Below are 11986 nucleotides of genomic sequence, written 5' to 3' on the forward strand. Positions count from 1 at the left end.
TCAGTTCTCTCACTTACTTGCCAAGAATCAAAGAGTATCTGGATCAATTACCTGATTTTCCCTACAAAGATGACCTCTTGGCATTGGACTCCAGCTGCCTCTTCTTCATTGTTCTTGTGTTCTTTGCCTTATTCATCATTTTTAAGGCATATCTAATCAACTGTGTTTGGAACTGCTATAAATACATCAACAACAGGAACATGCCGGAGATTGCTGTGTACCCTGCCTTCGAAGCACCTCCACAGTATGTTTTGCCAACCTATGAAATGGCAGTGAAGATGCCTGAGAAAGAGCCACTGCCTCCTTACATACCTGCCTGAAGAAGTTCTGCCTTTGTCAATAAACCCTATACCAGCTTTTTGTCTTGTTTATTTTACAGAATGCTGCAATACAGGGCTCTTCAAACTTGTTTGATATAAAATACACTTTCCTTTGTTTAGCATTTATTTTCAAACACTAACAAGCTTTTTTTTTGACATCTATTCAAAGTCGGGTTTTTTTTTATCATTATGTCTATTACATTTTAATAGTGTTTTTGAAGACAATCTAGGTTAAGCAAGAGCAAAGTGCCATTGTTTGCCTTGAATCGGGGGAGGGATGGTGGTGTTCTCTACACATTTTCTTGTGTAACTTTGCACTTTCTTTATATAATAGTTTGCATTTTGGTTATTTGCTGCCCTGGATACTTTCAGGAAGAATGACTAAAATATTCAGGGTGAGTAAGTTGGGTATAAGATCTGAAGTTTTAGCTATGAAAACAGGAAAAATCTATACCATTTTAACTTGACTGTGGAAGATGATGGTTGCACGTTTCTAATTTGTATGTGTTTCCATCTTTGTGATAAGATACTTTTTTTTTTTATTTTTTTTATTTTTTTTTTTAATTTTTTTTTTCAACGTTTTTTATTTTTTATTTTTGGGACAGAGAGAGACAGAGCATGAACGGGGGAGGGGCAGAGAGAGAGGGAGACACAGAATCGGAAACAGGCTCCAGGCTCCGAGCCATCAGCCCAGAGCCCGACGCGGGGCTCGAACTCACAGACCGCGAGATCGTGACCTGACTGAAGTCGGACGCTTAACCGACTGCGCCACCCAGGCGCCCCTGTGATAAGATACTTTAATAAATCTCTTAAATATTAAAAAAAAAGGAAGAGAGAAAGAAAGAAAAAAGGCAAAGAAGAAAAAGAAAGAGAGAGAACAAAGGAATGGAATGGAAAGGAGGAAGGAAGAAGAAAAAAGGAAAAAAGGAAGAAAGACATCCAAAAATTCAAGTCTTTATTTCCTTTGTCAGGAATGTTTGGGAATTAACTTTTTTTGTCTTAATGTTACGGTATCCATTCACATACATTAGATCAGTTCCTTATTTATTATTTAAAAAATAAGGAAAAGGGAAAAACACACATTTTAAATTATATTCTATGAATATAGATTGAATCTTCATGACCTAAAATTTATCACTTAGTAGGAAAAAATGCATCTAATACAGCATATATTTTGATAAGGCTGTAAGTTATGCTCCACGTTCTTGAAAACAGTCAAGTTCACCATGGAAAATAAACAATTTTGGATAAAATTTGTTTTGTAGACTTTGTTATATAATCCATATAATAATATTAATTATTAAGTGGGGGTGCTGTTATGAAATTCCTACTTTCATTGATTATTGATAAATGTATTGACCATATTTTACTTTAATTCCCAAGGTTTTTCAATAGAAAATGTATAGATAGTGGTTGAAGTAGAATAGACTAACACTTTTATGTCCATAGGAGAGAGTCAGGTTAGTGTTTAAAAACAAATTATGATGAATTCTAAAAAACAACTAGGAACTGGAATTGTTTTCTATGGCAAATATCAATTGAATTTGACAATTTCTTGATCTTGGAAATATTTTTAAAAATCACAGTTTTGTTCAGACTATCTGATATTTGAACTTAATGGATGTTACCTTAATTTGACAAAAAATAATTTATCTCTGTGAGTAAGCTTTCTCATAATGAAAATTATTTAGAATCATTATACTGCCTCGTAGAGATATTTCTGAATGCAAGAAGCATTTCTGTGAATTGAGAATAACACTTTAGTAGGTGTTAAGCATCAAATTAAGTATAACATTTTCTGTTTTGTGAAATCATAAATATGATTTTTCTGAAACTCAAAAAAATATATTTTTAGATGTTCTCTACATTTAAATTGAGTATGATATGTATAATCAAAGCCTATCAGGAGCTGTTAAGAGATCCATGTCCTTTAGTCCTTGTGTTCAACTTACAAGTATGGTGAAGGTGGATCAATTTTAAGTGAAAATAGCTAACCTCTCTTGGGCAAACTATATGAGAATAGATTATGAGTAGACATAAAAATCTCCTTTAAAACCTGGAATTAAACGCAAGTTTTGGCACCTAGAGGTGGAAGGTAATGAAAAGAGAATGAGTTTTCCTTTAAAGGTACTTTGTAATTGTGGTCTCTGAACTTACTTGTTTCTTAGTGCAGTCTGTTGCTTTGTGTTTTAGCTGCCTACCTTGCTTTTGTGTGTGTGTGTGTGTGTGTGTGTGTGTGTGTGTGTATGAAGTGTACCATGCTAGTATCAAAAATTAAAATGGAGTGTGAGAATGTGGCTTATAGTTTTTAAAGCTAGAGAAGGATAATCAGTGAAACTAGAAGGGCCACAATGAGGTTCAAAAGCCAGGATCATCACTGTGGATATGAAATATATATATATACATATATATATTTGTATATATATATATGTATATGTATATATATATATGTATGTATATATATGTATGTATATATATGTATGTATATATATGTATGTATATATATATGTATATGTATATATATATATATTCCCTACCGTATAAATAGATGTTATATATAAAATATAATTAATATAATATATATTAACAAAATACATACTGGCTAAAGGCATCAGTAATTGTCTTATTCCACCCCACATAAACAGAGATGAACCAAATGCTAATGTGGCTGTGTGCTCCACACCAGGGCTTTGTTTGTCATGTAATTAGTTGCATCTGTTACAGTGGAGATTCTTTTTTCATCAAAGTGAACCCAGAACTTTTGCTAGAAATTTGAAAATTTATTCATTAATTCATGTATTCAGCAAACATGTAATGAGAACTCGGTAGGGGCTAAATGTTAGGGATACAAAGGTGAAGCAGGTACTGCACTCGGCTTAAAGGAACTTATGATATAGTGATGAAGAAAGGCAACTATACATGAACTTTATTCCAACGTGATATAAAAGTAAATTCAAGGATTTAGGGGATCCTCTCATCCTGTCTATGGTCCATCAGAAAATGTTTTCCAGTTGAATTCTATCTAATCTGAGTCCTGAAAGACAATTGGTGACTAGTTCAGCAAAGCTCTGAGTAGGGAAGGAAAGATATTCTGGCAAAGGGAAGAAAGTACATGAATATCTGGAAAGGAAAGGCAATAGGGTGTGATGGTAGATTAAGTAATCAGGATCTCAGTGTGTGAGGGAGAGAGGTGGGAGGAGAAATACAGCTGAATAGGTAAACTGGGATTAATGATGAAAGGCCTAGGATGCCATGCTAAAATGGTAGGACTCTGAAATAAGAGTAATATAAATTTTAGAAACATCTTCCTGGCTGCAGTGTCGTTTGGAACAAGACAAAAGGAAAAAGAAGACTAATCAAGAGTCTAAAGCTGTAATGAAGGCGAATATCAGTCACGAATGAGGAGGTGATATAATGCGGATGGGAATAAAGATTACTGATTGATTGGATTTGAGTCAAGGAAGGGAAAATAAATCTAGGGATACTCAGCGCTACAAGAAGATGGATAAGGGTGCAGGAAAAGGCATGTGCTTGAAGTGAAAGCTTATGAATTCAATTTGGAGCAGGTGGAGAGGTTGAGGGACTTCTTAGGACATTCATTCTGATTAGAAAATTCTGTAAACATAAGGGAGATACAGACTCATGAGAGATTATTAAATGGTAACCAAATAGATAGTTATTAAACCATGAGAATACCTGTGTTTGCCAAGGCAATACATAAAATGAGGAATAGAGTGTTAAAAATGGAACCCTGACAAACACCAGTATTTAAGAGAGTAGCAGAGGTAAAGAAACCTATAAAGAGGAAAAGAAGAAAAGTGTGAAGTTACCAAAAAGAGGGGAAGATTCTTTCAAGGCTGATGAGAGAGAAGTTGACAGTGTTGAAAGGCTGGGTCTGCAGTGAAGGGGTGCCCCACAGCAGCAAAACTGCTTTACTGCTGCACATATCATGCACAGTGAATGTGTAAGTGGTCAGATTCAGGAAGTGAAGAAGAGTTTCTGAGCTCTGGAAGAGAGTCTGAAACCCTTACATTGCCAATTCCATTACATTAGACAAAAAAGATACTGGCCTTAGCCTGTAATCTCCAATAGTCTCCTGGACTGGGTGCAAGCAACTTTCAATTCAGTGAGGTCTCCCACTCTTGGGGGCAGTTCTAGCACTTCTACCTGTTGCCCTCCTAGCTGTCCAGCTTCTTTTTATGACATCTCTAATTTCCCCACTCTTCATTCCCAGTTCTGGGGACCTTCAGCTCTGGAAAATAGATCCCTCAGTATTAATAAAAGGGAAAATGATGTTTCCATCCTAAGACTTTGATTAACCCCCAACTTTGAGAGACTGAATTGATTTAACACATATGGGGCTCTCTTGGGGGTGAAAAATACTCTATCACATTCCTAAGTTTAAATTAAGGTATTTGAATTTCTATCCATCTCATCTTATTGCTCACTTCTTTCTAGGATCTCAGCCCCTTCAAGATTTACAAGCTACTTATCTTAACATCCTGTCACCACCTGCCGTCCTCAATCCCCTTCCTCTCCAGTTTAGAGTTTGTTGTTCATTACTTAGTCCCTTCAGTGTACCTTCACTTACACTGGCCCTTTAACCTCTCTTGCTTTCACAGACTGAACTCTCTGTCTAGTTTAAATTCAATTATCAACATGCTGTGTTCCTGAATGCATCTGGAAAAGAACAGAAAATAATTCGTAAAGGTCATAATTCATGATATTAAGAGCGAGTGAAATTTTCTAGTTCCTCAGCAATACTACCATATTTCCCTAATCCATTTAATATCCCATCCCTTTGGATGAATAATTTACATCTATCCTTCATCCCCAAGCTCCACACCTTCTTGGCCTTCCTGATGATGATGTTCCTATTTCATGAAGAAAATAGAAGCAATCAGAAGAGTGGGTCCCTCACATGCACACCCACCTGTATGTATGTTAATATACTCTACCTTGCTTTCATTGCCTTGCTGTGAATGAATTGTCTGTGCATCTATTAAAAGCCAGCTCTTCCAATCTTGTGCATTGAATCTCATTCCAACTCATCTTGACTTCTCAAGGATGTCTTTCTAGAAAATCTTCTCTACCTCTCCTTCAGCACCAATTTTTTTCTCCCCATTAGATTATTCCCATAACTGTACAAATATTGATCTAACCTTTTTTAAAAAGGTATCTAAACCTACCACTCCTTCTGATGATTTTTGTTAACAACTTCTTGAAAAGAGCTATCTGTGGTCATTGTGTTCAATTCCTCTCCTGCCATTCTCCCTTGAGCCTATTGTAAACAGTCTTATTTATAACACTCCACAATGACTCTCTTCTCATTGCTAAATCTAAAGATCAGTTTTAATCTACGAGCAACTTTCACCATGGTTAACCATTCTTTTTTTTTTTCCTTTAAACATTTTCCTCATATGATTCCAGTATAGTATAATACCATGTTTTTATTCCTATATCACTGGCTACTCCTTTTTTGTCTTCTCAGCTTCTAAATTCTAAATGTTGGTGCACTCTAGAGAAAATATTTTCTGGTTTAAATTGAGTCATGATGACAACAAGGTAAAAAAAAAAAAGCTTGTTGGAAAATTTCCTTTTGTAGCAGGTTTCTCACACAGAGAGTCGTGACACGGAGGCCTTTTAATTTCCAGGAAGCAACTTTATTTGTGCTGGCACCACTCGTTGGGTTCATACCCGAAGAACTGACAACCGAACATCACGTGACATATTTTTAAAATACATTTTCTATTTTTTTGTCTCCCATACATGGTAACATACACGTATATGTAGTCTGATTAAGTAGTCTCAGTTTACAAGGTCATGAGTGATGTCACATAGGCGCATAGCCCAGACAGCTTGAAGTTTTCTATCTCTTTTTTTTTTTTCCTTAGGGAGGGGACCCTACCATACTTTCAAGGTACTCTTTTTCCTTTTCCTTTTTTTCCCTTTTCTTCATTATATATATATATATATATATATATATGTATATATATGTATATATGATATATGTATATATGTATATATGTGTATATATGTATATATGTGTATATATGTATATATATACATATATATATATCATAGTCCTTCGTTCTACATAGTTTTAGAATAATTTTATTTAATGTTTCTCTACTAATACTTTACCAGTTTGTAGTCCTCTACCAATACTCCCAGATTGTAAATTCCATGAAGGCAGCAACTGGAGCAACTGTATTGATGATCTTATTCATGAACATTAGTTGCATCCTTGTGAGCAGACCTTTACTCTGGTCTGTAACTTGAACCAGCTCTGTCTTTCATATTCCAATGTTTTCCTATGCTCATTTTAACTTCCACTTGTAGTTAACAGCTCTTTATTCTCTCTTCTATGCTTCTGCCTCAGCTTCTAAATATTTCCTGACCTCTGTCACAGAAAGCACCTTCTGAGATAAATCATTTGATAAATCTTATTCAGGATTCAGAATATGTTTTTAGTCATCACTTCAAGAATTGTCATTTAAGGGGCGCCTGGGTGGCTCAGTCGGTTGAGCGTCCGACTTCGGCTCAGGTCACGATCTCACAGTTTGCGAGTTCAAGCCCTGCATCAGGCTCTGTGCTGACTGCTTGCTCAGAGCCTGGAGCCTGCTTCAGATTCTGTCTCCTTCTCTCTCTGCCCCTCCCCTGCTCATGCTTTGTCTCACTCACTCTGTTTCTCAAAAATAAATAAAATGTAAAAAAAAAAAAAAGGAATTGTCACTTAAGAAATGGAAGCATTAAAAATAAAAAAAGAAAAAGAAAAAGAAGAAAGAAAGAAAGAAAAAGAAAAAGTAAGGAAGAAAGAAAAAAGGAAGGAAGAAAAGGAAGGAAGGAAAGAAAGAAGGAAGTGAGGAAGGACAAGGGGAAGGAGGGAAAGAAGGGGAAAAGAAAGTAGGAGCATAGGTTGGGATTTCAAAAAAGCTCAGTGAAACATAAATGTTAAGTGGCACTCTGCAGGGCTCTGGACTGGTTTTCTTCTACACATTAAGTCCTTGGTTTCTTTAAGCAAACTTAAACACCATTTGCTCCCTAATTCACTCCTTTGTCATTCAGGATTCATTAATTTCTCTCAACAACTCTTCATTGAAATTCTACTATGTGTTAAGAACTGGGGATACAATTTACTGGGAGTAAATCACAAATGGTTCCTGCCTTCATGGAATTTACAATCTAGGACATTGGTAGGGGAATGCAAATTGGCAAAATATTAGTAGAGGAACATTAAATAAAATTATTCTAAAACTATATAAAACTAAGAATTATGACACATATAATGGGGGGAAAAGGAAAAAAGAAAAGAAAAGAAAAACAAAGTGCCTTGAGAGGATACTTGCCAACATCTTATTTTTTTACTTTGTTGCCATTATGACTCAGTTCCTGGCAGGAAAACTCTTCTCTTGGCTCTGGTATACATCTTCCTCCTACACCTTGGCCACTCATTTTATTGATTCAGAATTTTGGATAAGAGCAGCTTTGTCAGTAAACCTATTTGCAATATAAATTCCAAAGTTAGATTGCCTGGATTTAAATCTGTACTCTACATCATAGCAGATCTATGGCTTTGGGCAAAATACGAATAACTCTGTTTCCTTGCCTTTAAAATGGATGTAAATAGGGGCGCCTGGGTGGCGCAGTCGGTTAAGCGTCCGACTTCAGCCAGGTCACGATCTCGTGGTCCGTGAGTTCGAGCCCCGCGTCAGGCTCTGGGCTGATGGCTCAGAGCCTGGAGCCTGTTTCCGATTCTGTGTCTCCCTCTCTCTCTGCCCCTCCCCCGTTCGTCTCTGTCCCAAAAATAAATAAACGTTGAAAAAAAAATAAAAAAATAAAATGGATGTAAATAACAACTGCACTTCCTGTTGTTGTAGAGATCAAATAAAGTAATACATGTAACGCACTTAGAAATTTGCTTGTTCACAGTAAGAACTAAATAAATGATAACTATAGTATTTTTTATTATTATCTGCACTTAAGTTATTACCTCTGGTGGACATAATTGAATAATGGGCTTAGGCTTCCCAGATTTGATTGGGATACAAAATGAAAATATAAATACCAAATTTTAATATTCATTTGACTTTGAGGAATTAAAAGACTGGCGAATGGAAGAGGGATAGTTGCAATTTCATTTTCCTGACAGGTGTATTCCTATGAGTACATTCTTAAGAAAAAATTTGGGCGACAAATGGAAATTATGAATCTATAGAAAACACATCGGTTTTCGTGTTTGTTTGTCTTTTGTTTGTTTGTTTGTTTGTTTCTATTGGCTAAACCAAGATCTACTCATTTTTTCTCTGTTTTCTTATTTAAGGTTTGAAAGGCAAAGTAACTCATAATTCTTTGTTGGAGAAATCTTCATCAGTTGCTCAAACTTTTATTGAATATCTATGCTGAAGATGTCAGCAGAATCTAGTTATACGTTAATCATTTTTTCTTCTATTTTCTCACTGCTCATAGATCAGACCTTAGGGGATGTGTATTATAGTTATTTCTAAAGTGGTCTAGAGATTTGGTGATAAAACTCAATTAACCTGGTGCTCTCACACCATGAAATTCCAGCTGGAGGTTGGGTAGGAGTAAATATTAATGCCTTCATTAAATATTTCCTAATCAAATGACCCTGGGACCACTGAACCTATATTATTTAATAAAATTGTAGTCTATTAAATTAGAATGACATTGCCACCACTTGCAGTCTTGGGACTAATAGCATTTCTTTTCCATTACCTAAAAGGTCACTTTATAGATGTCATTGCCATTGAATGTAAATAATATTCATGAGATAATGGGTTAGAATTAGTAGAACTAAGATTTTTATGGCAATATTTATGAACAAATATGGATGAAAATGTTAATATGATAAAGGATACATTTTAAAATATTTAATCCCTATCATATTTAAAATTTCCTGAATTTTCTGATATCAAGTCAACTTCAGAATTATATCTTTGTTCCTTAGTATGAAAAACATGTTTGAAATGAAATTTAAAGCTCTTAAAATATTGATGACATAATTAAAATATCACTACTGCATTCTGTATTAAATCTTTTTCTGTCAATTCCCCACACAATTTTTACAACCAAATAAATCCAAGCAACACCAAAAATTCATGAAAGGACACACTTTTGTATAAATTCATTTATTTCCTATAGTTTTAGTTTGGTTTTAAATATTTATTTAAGCCCATGTAATAATACATATAAATAAACTATAGAATCAAATGGTTGATATGTGATGCTCTGAAGAATAATGTTTAATCATACACTCATAAGTCAGAGGAGCAAAGAGTGACACCATATATTGATGACACAGCATACCAAAAATGAAGAAGTCATACAATACCCAAACCTGCACTGTGACTCAATTTGGCATCAAAATCAGCCTAAGGAAATTTGATATCTGACCTTTTTCAGGGTAATTGCTAAGGCTGTCCTCTCTTTGATGAGAATTAATGTTAACTGTGCAACTTTAGCCTGCCAAAGTTATGAAGCTTGCAAGGATGGATGTAACACCTCAGTGAAGCCAGTCATGTGAACCATATTTAGAAATGGTTAATAATTTATAAATAATGTGCATCATTTCAATTTAGTTGTGTGCATCTATGGCAGAGGAGAGTTTGAAATAGCTCAAGTCAAATGTACTCTATGTCTCAGCTCAGCACTTTCAAGAACTGCATTATGTGCAAACTTCATAGTGTTTTAGCTGGAGAAGTGAGAAAGGATATGCAGAAGATTAAATTCATTTTTAAAGCACCACAGTCAGGCATCTAAACTGTACTACTCCTAAGATTTAAGGAAAAAAAAAATAACAGCATTGCATTTCTAGTTTTCTTTGCATAAGATTGAAAGATAGGCATACTTACAGGGTAAAAAGAAACATAGCTCTAAAAGTTATTTCTACCACTCCTATTCAGATACACTATTTAACATTTGAAGTCATAATGATTTAAGACGTGGAAAACTTTATTTTTTCTCAATAGTAAATGTTTAGTTGTATGCACAGATCATGAAAGTTTCTTCACCTTAATCTGGATACTATATATGTTTTTATTGAAAGAGTGGAGACAGAGAAAGACACACTTTCTCATAGTTTTTCTGTTTTGTATATTTTTTTCACTATTGTTATAAGTTTTAAAAAATCAATAGTATTTAGATAATTCATCGTTAAGCTATCAAAAGACTAAAGTGTCTAAGACTGATACGCCTGTTGTTTTCTAATCACTGAGGAAATTAGTAAGGGCAGGAGCTAGTTGTGAAATATAACCAAATTAATTTAGTAATTAAATAATTCCCTCTAGTTTTGGATAATTAAGGGTTTCGGTGAAGTTTTACGTCTGCAATGATTATATTAGGCTATTTGTCTTCTTTGTCTCTGTATGTTTAAGATAGATCAGATAGTATCTGATAATAAATCACATAAAGCTGACATTATTTAGTAATAAATGCTATGATTAAAAATAATTAAACAAAATGTATCCTTCCTCTCAATTTTAGAAAATACTCTTGGAAAAGTTAAGCTTTCATTATATGTACATATAAAAAATAAGCAAGTGTGGGGGCACCTGGGTGGCTCAGTGGGTTAAATATCCAACTTCAGCTCAGGTCATAATCTCATGGTCTGGGAGTTTGAACCCCTTGTCGGGCTCTGTGCTGTCAGTTCAGAGCCTGGAGCCTGCATCAGATTCTGTGTCTCCCTCTCTCTCTGCCCCTGCCCCACTCACGCTCTGGTCTCTGTCTCTCAAAAAATGAATAAACATTAAAATAAATAAATAAATAAATAAATAAATAAATAAACTGTGTGTTTCATTATGTCCAGTGCTTCCAATGATGCAATATCAATACTAGAATTTCTAAATCTATAGAATGTGGATGTACTCAGTCTATTGTGGATTTAGAAATGGAATTCAAGATGGCCAATTACATTAATGGAATTTAAATTTTTTTTTTTAACGTTTTATTTATTTTTGAGACAGAGAGAGACAGAGCATGAACGGGGGAGGGGCAGAGAGAGAGGGAGACACAGAATCGGAAGCAGGCTCCAGGCTCTGGGCCATCAGCCCAGAGCCCGACACGGGGCTCGAACTCATGGACCGCGAGATCGTGACCCGGCTGAAGTCGGACGCTTAACCGACTGCGCCACCCAGGCGCCCCCATTAATGGAATTTTAGATAGCTAAGAATTATCTTGAAGTATGTGGGCTACATAGACATACATAATGCAATACAAGATTTAACATTTATTTAATACACAGAAAATGATCTATTATTATGTATCCCAAATCATAAGTTAACCATGGAAATACAAAAGCAATAAAACATAAAATATTTCTTTAAAAAGTTCTTAAAAACTAAGAGAAGAATAATATAAACTTCAGGGAAACCACTTTATAATCATGGAATTTGAATAAACCTCAATCTGATACTGATAGCCTCTCAGATAAAAATATAGTGACAGTTTTAAAGAAATGGTCTTCCCTGGGTTTAGTTCTTTTCAAAGAGGGGATATGTGGAAAGTGATTTTTAATTATTGCATAAGCAAGTAACAGGGTACAAAGCCACCCTCCCCATTAAGAAAATAAAGGTTTCTCTCAGGCCTGGTGGAATCCTTACTCTGCATGGGCACTGTCTTAGGTATATTCTCTGTAAGGAATTTGG

The sequence above is a fragment of the Lynx canadensis genome, chromosome D1 (genome assembly GCF_007474595.2).
Source record: "Lynx canadensis isolate LIC74 chromosome D1, mLynCan4.pri.v2, whole genome shotgun sequence".
NCBI lineage: Eukaryota > Metazoa > Chordata > Mammalia > Carnivora > Felidae > Lynx > Lynx canadensis.